We start from the raw sequence: 9812 nt of genomic DNA, 5'->3' as shown, positions 1-9812 counted from the left end.
TGACACAGAGGGTTCTTATTAGTTATGGCTGCTCGACCTAGCTTAGGCTTCTTTTTGGTTCGTTCTTTTAACTTAAATCAACCCGGTTCTTTTTATCTACCTTTTGCCTCGGGGCTTTTATCTTTCTTTATTCTATAAGTCCTTCCCTTTTTACACCGTGGCTAACTGGGTGGCTGACCCCTGGCCTCTCCCTCTCTCCTTCCTTTCTCCTCTCGTTCTTCCTGAGCCTAGATCTCTCCTCAGATTTATTCTCTCTGCCCACCAGCCCCACCTATCCTTTCTCCTGCCTAGTTATTGCCTGTTCAGCTCTTCATTAGAGCAGTCGGGTGCCTTAGGCAGGTGAGGTGAAGGAAATGCCACACGTATTTACATAGTTAAACAAATGCAGCAGAAACAAAAGTAACACATCTTTACACAGTCAAAGTAATATTCTGCATAAACAAATGTAACACAGCCTGGTGGTGGCACATACCTTTAAGGCCATCACTCGGGTGGCAGAGGCAGGTGGATCTCTTTGCGTTCAAGGCCAACCTGATCTACAAAGCTACACAAAGAAATCCTGTCTCAAACTCCCCCCCCCCGAAAAGTAAAATCCCAAAATAACAAAGTAAAACAAAACAAAATAAAAAACAAATATAACACATCTTTGCCTAGTTAAAATAATATTCCACAACAGGTGGGCAAGTAAGAAGGCGTGATAGGTAAGGGAGCTGCTACCAAGCCTGATGACCTGAGATCACAACTGTAAGGATTCAGGCATTACATTGGCCTGCCCCTGTCATCTGGCAGAATGCACTCAGGCAGTACCCTGGTCAGCCCAGGATTCCATGAGTACAGATCTGCACGCAGGTGCAAAGGACCCCTTTAAAACAAAGACCCTGCCCACTTACCATCTCTTTTGCTTTCCTTGTTCTTTTGCTCTTTGCTTTTCTTTGCTCTTTCCAGCTCTCTCTCTTTCCCTCCCTCCCTCCCTCTCTCCTTTCCTCCCTCCCTCTCTCCATCCCCCCCCCCTCACCTCTTTTCTTCTGTTCCTGGTGCCTCTATGTCTCTTCCCTTCCCCCTCACTCCCCTTTCTAGATAAGCTCACTTAAGCTCTGTCTGCCTGGCTTGTTATTCCTTCCGCCTCTTCCTTCTGCCTTGGCCACCTTCATCTGCTATGGAACCTGCTATGCTCTCCCACGTGGTCCCTTACCTTGGGACCCCCACTCGGGACACCCCCCCTTCTCCAGCTTTATTCCTATAACTGTAACAAAAGAAGAACAACCACCACCAATAACTCCAGCTTCAGGAGTTCAAATCCCTCTTTCTGGCCTCAGTGGACACTGCACTTGTGCATCAACACGGGTATATACATAAGTGTTTAACTTTTTAAATGGTCTCCTTGGAGATGGAGAGATGGCTGAGAGGATAAGAGCACTGGCTGGCTGCTCTTGTAGAAGATCTAGATTCAGTCCCAGTACCCACATGGCAGCTCACAACTGTCCATACGTTTCAGGAGATCTGACTCCCACTTCTGATCTCTGTGGGCACCAGGCACACACCTGGTGCACATACATACACACAGGCAAAACAGATGCACATAAAACAAATCTAAAAATATTTTGAGACAGCATCTCATTGTATAGCCCTGGTTTGCCAGAAACTCACTATATAGACCAGGTTGACCTCAAACTCATAAAAACCCATCTGTCTCTGCCTCCCCAGTGCTGGGATCAAAGGTATGCATTACCACTTCCAGCTTTAAAAAAAAAATCCTTCCTTTAAAGGGCAAAATTCTGTGAATAACAAAAACAAAAAGCAGTGGTGTTTCCTTTGTGTGAACACCTGCAGCCGAAGGAGCATCATAGCTCTCCAGCCACACCAGCACGGCTCAGGCAGCCAGGCGCATTCTTCTCTCCATGTCTGAGCCTTCCAAGCTGGCTTGCGTTTCCATTTAATCCGTACAGGACCTTTGCTTCACTCTGACTCATCCTGGGATTCTTTTCTGTGGTAGATGTACCCTCGAGGACCCAAGCCGAAGTCCCTATGGCTTCACTGGAGACTCCTTGGGCTGCGCTGCCAGCACCATTGAGTTGTATTTCTTGCTGGCAGTGACAATGTTATTCTGAAAATTACACGAGATAGTCAGAAAAACAAGCTTCAAAGACAGAAAGTAGATAACAATTGCAACCCTAACTGCTCTTAACAAGAGTAGGAGATGGGGCCCTGGGGGAGCAATGCTGTGTAGACTCAGGAAGGCAAGCTCCCTTAATTGGATTAGTGTCCTTAGCAGACAAAGACAAGACTGGGAGATGGCTCAGTGCTTAAGAGCACAGGCTGCTCTTCCAGAAGACCCAGGTTCAATTCCCAGCACCCACATGGTGGCTCACAACCATCTGAGACTTTCTTCAGGCCTCCTCAGGCACCAGGCATATTTGTGGTGCAGACATGCCTGTAAGCAAAAACACTTATACACTTTAAAAAACAGAAAACTAAATAAATTCAAGATGAGAAAGTGACAAATAGGCCTTTGAATATACCAGAAGACAGCCTTCCAAGACCATGGTGGGTCCTTCTTTGACTCCAGATCTATCAGTACCATATTTGTACACATCTGGGTCTCTAGGCTGAGAGAAAAAGTACTAGCTGTTGAAGCCACACTGTGTATTGCATTCTGCCCTAGCAATGTGAAATAAGATAGATGTCTAAGATAGATGTCGTTTGTCAGGGAGGGGAGATTAATAGTCCATGTGCATGAAGGACCATGTGGAATGGTGAAAATGGTCTAAAACTGAGTCGTGTTGCACAGCTTGATATATTTAGTAGGTTTTAAAATAAGACTTGCTGTGTGTGTGTGTGTGTGTGTGTGTGTGTGTGTATGGGTGTGTGTGTGTGTGTGTATGTGTAGGTGTGTGCAGAGGATGGAAGAGGGCACTGAATCCCTCATAGCTGGAGTTAGCAGTGGTTATGAGCCATCCATGAATGTTGAGGAGAGCAGCAAACTCTCTCAACCACTGAAGCATCTCTCCATCCTGATAAATATGTTTTAAAAGTCATTGAAGATGGGTAGGGTGGTGCTTGCCTTTAATCTCAGCATTCAAGAGGTGGAAGCAGGTGGATCTCTGTGAGTTCTCATCCAGACTGGTCTTATAGGAAGTTCCAGGACAGCTAGGGCTGCAAAGAGAGACCTGGTGTAAACAAACAATCAACAACGAAAAATTGTCAAGGGGCTGGAACAATGACTAATGACCATTTGTTACTCTTTTTTTTTTCTTATTTTACATGTTGATCACAGTTCCCTTTCCCTCCCTCCCTCCCACCCTCTCTCCCCCCTCACATGCACCCTGACCACCCTTCCCTCCCATCCCCCACTCCCACTCCACATGTAGGGCTATGCTATTGAGGTGGGGTCATGTAACTCTGTCAAGTCATTTGAAGTAGGGACTAGGACTTCTCTCCTGTCTCTAGGTTAAGGCAGTTATCCCTCCATGGGGGATGTGTCCGCAAGGTCCTTTTGTGCACCAGGAATACAACCTGGCTCCACTGTCTGAGGTCCCTTAGACTGCTCAGTCCTTCTAGCTGAGACCCATATTCAGGGGCATTTGTTACTCTTAAAGGGGACTCTGGTTGGGTTCCTACCTACTGCATGCAGTAACTCCAGTTCCAGGGGATCTGATGCTCCCTTATGGCCCCTTCTATCACTGTATGCATGTGGTATACATGAAGCATGTAGGCATCTGAAAATATTATATAACAATTGTAATTATATAATATTATAATTACTATTACCATAATTATTTTGTTTGTTTATTTGAAGGGTTTTTATGTAGCCTTAGATGGCCTGCAGCTTGCTATATAGACAAGACTAGCCTTGAGCTCACAGAGATCTGTCTGCCTCTGCCTCCCAAATGTTGGGATTAAAGGTGTGTGTCTGGCTGACTATTCTTACATACAAACTTTCGTATCCAAACATAACAACAATGCTTTTCATCTTCTGCTCTCTCCCTGGCCTTGTGTCCCTGTTTGGTATAACTATCTCCTCCTACTGCCCATTCTGCTTTGCCCTTCTCTATAATAAACATGGTTAGCAGGCTGTGCTTTTTTAATCTGGTGGGATTTCTGAAGGATATGGGCTATTCATTGTCCTACCTATATTGTTGTCATTTTCTCAGACACAGCAGGACTAGGAGAGGCCCTAGAGATGTCCTGTATTTCAGACTTATTCTTACTTACCTCCACCATGGAGTAGTGTACCAATTTCTCCTTGTTATCAAAGATGAATTGTTTCCAACAATGCCATAACTCTATTCTTGGTCTGTTGACTCAAAGTCATGAAGAGCCCAAAGTGGCCAAAGCTTAATCTCAACTTCCAGTTCCATAAGTCATTGTGCATCTCCCAGTGGGAGAGCATTCCTCCCTAGAGAGAGCTAGGCCATAGAGCAGGGGGACAGGAAGTCAAGAGTGACAGTGCTTAGTGGGATCCCAGAGCCTTCATTCTTCTCTTTCCCCTCCTTTCCCTCCCTTCCTTCCCCTGCCCCATATGTGCTCTCTCTCTCTCTCTCTCTCTCTCTCTCTCTCTCTCTCTCTCTCTCTCTCTGCTTGAGATGGGGGTCTCTTGTAACCCAGCTGACTTTATTATGTAGCCAGGGATATCCCTGAACTCCTGATCTTTCCGCTTTCACCTCCCAAATGCTAGCCCATTTCTAGCTCTTAATTTCTTGACCCATCAATCCTGGCTCTAGGAGAATCAGCACATATGTTGGCAACTGATAACAAGCATATCCAACCTGCTGGGAAATGTTGCTTCAACTCTGCGAGGTATTACCACTTCCCTGGTATTGTAATGGTGTCTTCAAAAGACCAGAAAGGTGTGGTTTTTTTTTTTTTTTTTTGTTTGTTTGTTTGTTTTTTTTTAATCTATCAAGCCAGAAACTTCAGATCATTAAGGAATGTTGTAAGGGAGTTAATACCATAAGCATCAATCCAGCACCATGATTTGGTTGCTATGAAGCAAATACCTTGATCAGAAGTGACACTATGGATGAGATATCCTCTAAGTCATGAATGGTAGTTTTGGAAGAAGCACTGTGTGTAGGGAAGGCAGATCTGAGCTTACTTTTTCCCGTGTTTATTTGCTGTTAGAACATCTTTTGTGGCATGTCTGTCCAAGCTTCCTGCCCACTTTTACAGCAAGTTTTATGTTTATTAGATTTGAGGTTGCTCACTTTCTTTCTTTAGTTCTTTTCAGTTGTTTGCTGTTATATTTATTTGTGTCCGTGTGTGCCCACTCACACATGCTTCAGTAAGTGTATGGAGATCAGAGGACAACTTGCAACCTGACTTTCTATCATTCTTCTTTTTTTCAAGTGTTGAACCCACTGCCTTGAGTGTGTTAGGTAAGTCTCTACCACTGAGCTATACCATCTGCTCTCATCTCGGACTGATTATAGGTTCTTTATCAGTATATGTCCCAACTCTTTTTCCAAGCCTCAAGCTTTTTGCAAATATTTATGTATATTTACATATTTAGTATCTCTCTCTCTCTTACACACACACACACAGAGAAAGAGAGAGAGAAAGAGAACACAGGAATGGAAGTACAAGTCAGTCTCAGGACTTGAACCCAGGTGGTCAAGTTTGGTTGCAGACGCCTTTTAGCCACTAAGCCATCTCTATGAACCCTATATTTCCTCTTCACTTTCATTTTTTCACCGTTAACTAACAATCTTAATTCACATGCCGTAATACTTAGTCTTTCTCTTTTCACTTTTTGTTGTTCTTGTGTACCAGGGATGGAGCCAGGGCTGTCTAACATTTGCTCAATAAGTCATAACCCTTCTTGAGGAGCATTTTCTTAAATTCATTAAGGTTGGTTCCTACCTGTTTTCTAGAAGCTTTATGCTATGTACACCGTGAATAGTCATTGTTCTCATTGGTTTAATAAAAGGCAATAGCTAGGCAGGTAGAGGTCAGGTGGGACTTGCAGACAAAACGAGAGCACAGGGAAGAGAAAAGGCTGAGTCTTCAGCCAGACACCAGGGAAGTAGGAGATTAACATGCTATGTTGAGAAAAGGAGCCACCACATGGTAGAGTGTAGTTAAGACATATGGGTTAGTTTACGTTGTAAGAACTAGTTAGTAACAAGCCTAAGCAACCAGCCAAGCATTTATAATTAATAATAACTCTGTGTGGTTAATTGGGGAGCTGGTATTCCCAATAAAGAATACCACCTACATTTTAGTTTATGTTTATTTTATTATAGCATTTCAGACTGACCAAAATAGTATCATCTCAACTTTACTTTTAATTATGAAAGTTTGGCCTTTAGTGCCAAACTTTTATATTTATACCTAAAACTAATGTGTGATCTTGTGATTTGATCCATGCCTTGGGGATATTTCCTTGCTGTTCTTCATTATTCCCTCCATTGTGACTCAAGAATCCATATATGAGTGGGTTTGTGTTTAAGGCCTTTATTCTGTTCCATGGCAGTATTTGTCCACAGCACGCTGTCTCCAGTACTGAAGATTTATTATAGTCGTTGTTGCATGCATGTTCCTCTCAGACAGAGCTTCTTGGCTGTTTTGGCCTTTGTGTTTCTGCACAAAGCTTGCACCAGCTTATCCATTTTCTAGCCATTGGGGATTGAGGGAATCGCAATGCATTTCTAGGTGAGTTTAAAGAGAACAATCACCTTTATGAGATTGAGTCTCATAACTCAAGATCATTAGCTATTTCTCTATTTAGAGCTCCCCTAATTTCTTTTAATATTGCCACTTAAGTTGGGGATGTGTGTGGAACATACCTTTAAGTGCAGCAACTGGGAGCTGGACCAAGGAGGATTCAGAGTTCAAGGCCAGTGTAAAATTCATAGAGAACTCAAAGCTATCCCAAGCTACATAAAAACCTGCCTCAAAAAAATCTGTTTCAAAAACAAAATGAAATATAAATGCATATATAACTATAATAAATGTAATAAATATAAATGTATATATAATTATATGGCTTTCCTGTTAAAGGTCTTTTTGGTTTTGCTTTGAGACAGGGTGTCACTATGTAACTCTGGTTGGCCTAGAGCAAACTGTTAGATCAGGTTGACTCAAAAGCAGAGAGATCTGTCTGCCTCTGCCTCCTGCACTTGTGCTTCCACGATGGGCTCTTTATTTGTAAGGTAGTGCTTTACAGATTTGCCCAGGTAGGCCTTGAACTTTTGATCTTTCTGTTCCAGCCTCTTTAAGTAACCAAAATGGCAGGCTTGGGTGCCAGTCCTGGCTTGTGAACATGCTTTCATTTGTAGATTCAGTTAAGAGTTTTTTCACACTTTGGTGCAGTCCAGGGGCCCACACTTGAGGATTAACTCCCCAGACCTGAGTGGGAGCCAGCAGTAGACTGCAGGCCACTTTGTATGGAGGTGGGGGACTCTCCCGGGAGACAGTGTGACAGCCCAGGGTGCAAGGGCAAGCTTGGTGAGAACTTTGGTAAACAAAGTAGAGACAGGAAAAAAAGCAAACAGAATGCCAGGGAGATGCTCAGTGGGTGAGAGCACCTGCTCTGTAAGCTTGAGGACCAGAATTTGGATCCCCAGCACACATGGCTGGGTTGTGTCTGTAACCCCAGAATTGTGGGGTGAGGCCAGGAAGGCCTTCAGCTCCTGCTGGCCAGCTAGCCTAGCCAACATGCTGGACTTCCAGCTCCCGAGAGGCCCTGTCTTAGACAAGAAGTAGAGTGGGGGAGAATGCCCAGTGTGCTGCTCTGGCCTCTGCATTCACACACACACACACACACACACACACACACACACACACACAGAGGACCAAAAAGGAAATTTATAAATTTTTCAATTTTGTTTTCTTCCTTTCTTTCTTTCTTTCTTTCTTTCTTTTTTTTAATATAGGGGTCCAATGTTCAGGCTGGCTTTGAACCTATTATGTAGCTGACTTTAGCCTTAAATTTTCTGATCCTCCTGCCTCTACCTCCCAAGTGCTGCAATTACAGGTGTGTGCCGCCATGCCTGGCCTACAAGGCACTATTACCAAGGGACTAGCAATTTAGCAGCAGAAATAACACATATCTAAATAATAAATATGCAGAAATGATGTCGATTAACTGCATTTCGAGCATTCACTGTGTACTGAACACTGACTTCAGTGTGAAGTGTACGTTACCTAATGGGATTCTTACAACAGCCCTGTGAAGTAAGTGCGGCAATTATTTTTATTTAACAAATGAGAGAAGTGATACATAGGGGCATTTAGCTCAAGGCTCCCCCAATAGAAGTTGGTCGCTTTGGATGGTCTGAGATGACAGCGCTAGCGTCTTGACAGGAAAGTCAACCATCTTCACAAGGTACATGTTATTCAGTAATCTTTATGACCCTCCTTTCCAAATCCAGATCCTTCTCAAGGCTTCGAAAATTTGCTCTAGGATGGATGCAGAGGCTCCTGTTTCCATGGTGATGGGGCGGCTGGTACACGGCACGCATGCACGCCAAGTGTAGGCGATGCAGAGAATTGGCTCAGGATTGAAAGATGTCGCAGCCTGACCCAGGGAAAAGGGATCGATGAGAAAGTCAGCCTGAGCGACCGGACCTCCCTGGAGCTCCAGATAGGTCTCCATAGCCGCCTCGCTCCGGCCTCCCTAACAGCTAAACCTGGGAGAACTGAACCCTGGGAAGGAAGCGCAGCCGCCCCAGACTCAAGCCAGGTTGCAGGACGGAAGCCTATCCAGTGGGGGATCCGCCCCTTCCACCGCCCCTCTGCCTCGCAGCCTCGGTTCCTTCGTGCGGACCTTGGTCTCGGAGCCACCTAGCTCTCCCCCGGGGGTCGACGGAGCTGAGCGGCCGGCAGGGGGCAGAGCCTCCCTCTACTGAAGGAGCGCAATAGCGCTCGCACCCCCAGCTTCAGGGTTATTTTCAGCAGACAAACTGCAAAGGCGCAGTGGTCTGAGGATTTCCGGACAGGAGATGGGTGCAAGGTGCTGGGAGGTGCTGGGAGCCAATGAAATGAACGTCTTAAGAGTGGGCCCTGCTGAGAAGATGGTACTTGGGGTCACAGGACAGGGGGCTGAAATAATCAACGCTTCACACTTCCCCCACCAGGCTTCTTTTGAGATTTTTTTTTTCTTTCTGTTTCATTGGTAGGGGAAAAAAAAAAAAAAAAAAAAAAAAAAAAAAAACAGCCTAATGAGGGGGAGGTTTACTCACTCACTCATTCAGTGATTATTGAGTATACAACTGTCAAAGATACAGCCAATCAGAACAAATATTTATGGAAAGCACAATGATTCTTAACCTATTTGAGGGGGGAGTGTCATGTCTTTTTAAACAATTATTTTTATGTATATGGGTGCTTGGTCTGCATGTGTGTTTGTGCACCACATGTGACCCTCGGGTAACAGAAGGGGGCATCGGAGTCACAGATGGTTGTGAGGCACCATGTGGGTGCTGGAAGCCAAACCCTGCCCCTGTGGAAGAGCAGCCAGTGTGCTTAGCGGATGCGCCATCTCTCCAGACTCAGGAGATGGTTTAAGATCATGAATATATATATATATATATATATATATATATATATATATATATATATATATATTTATTCTCTTCCAGAAAGAATATACCATGAAATTAAAAGCATTTCATATGACTTTGGATGCCTCATCAGCCCCTTCCTGTCTTGAATGAAATGGCTTATGTTCAACAGAAGGAAAACAAAGCATTGCTCTGAGTGCCTGGTTGCCTTACTCTCTCTCTCTCTCTCTCTCTCTCTCTCTCTCTGTGTGTGTGTGTGTGTGTGTGTGTGTGTGTGTGTAGGTAGGTAGGTAGGTAGGTAGGTGTAGC

The sequence above is a fragment of the Phodopus roborovskii genome, unplaced genomic scaffold (assembly GCF_943737965.1).
Source record: "Phodopus roborovskii unplaced genomic scaffold, PHOROB, whole genome shotgun sequence".
NCBI classification, from domain to species: domain Eukaryota; kingdom Metazoa; phylum Chordata; class Mammalia; order Rodentia; family Cricetidae; genus Phodopus; species Phodopus roborovskii.
Note: the sequence above shows the minus strand (reverse complement) of the source record.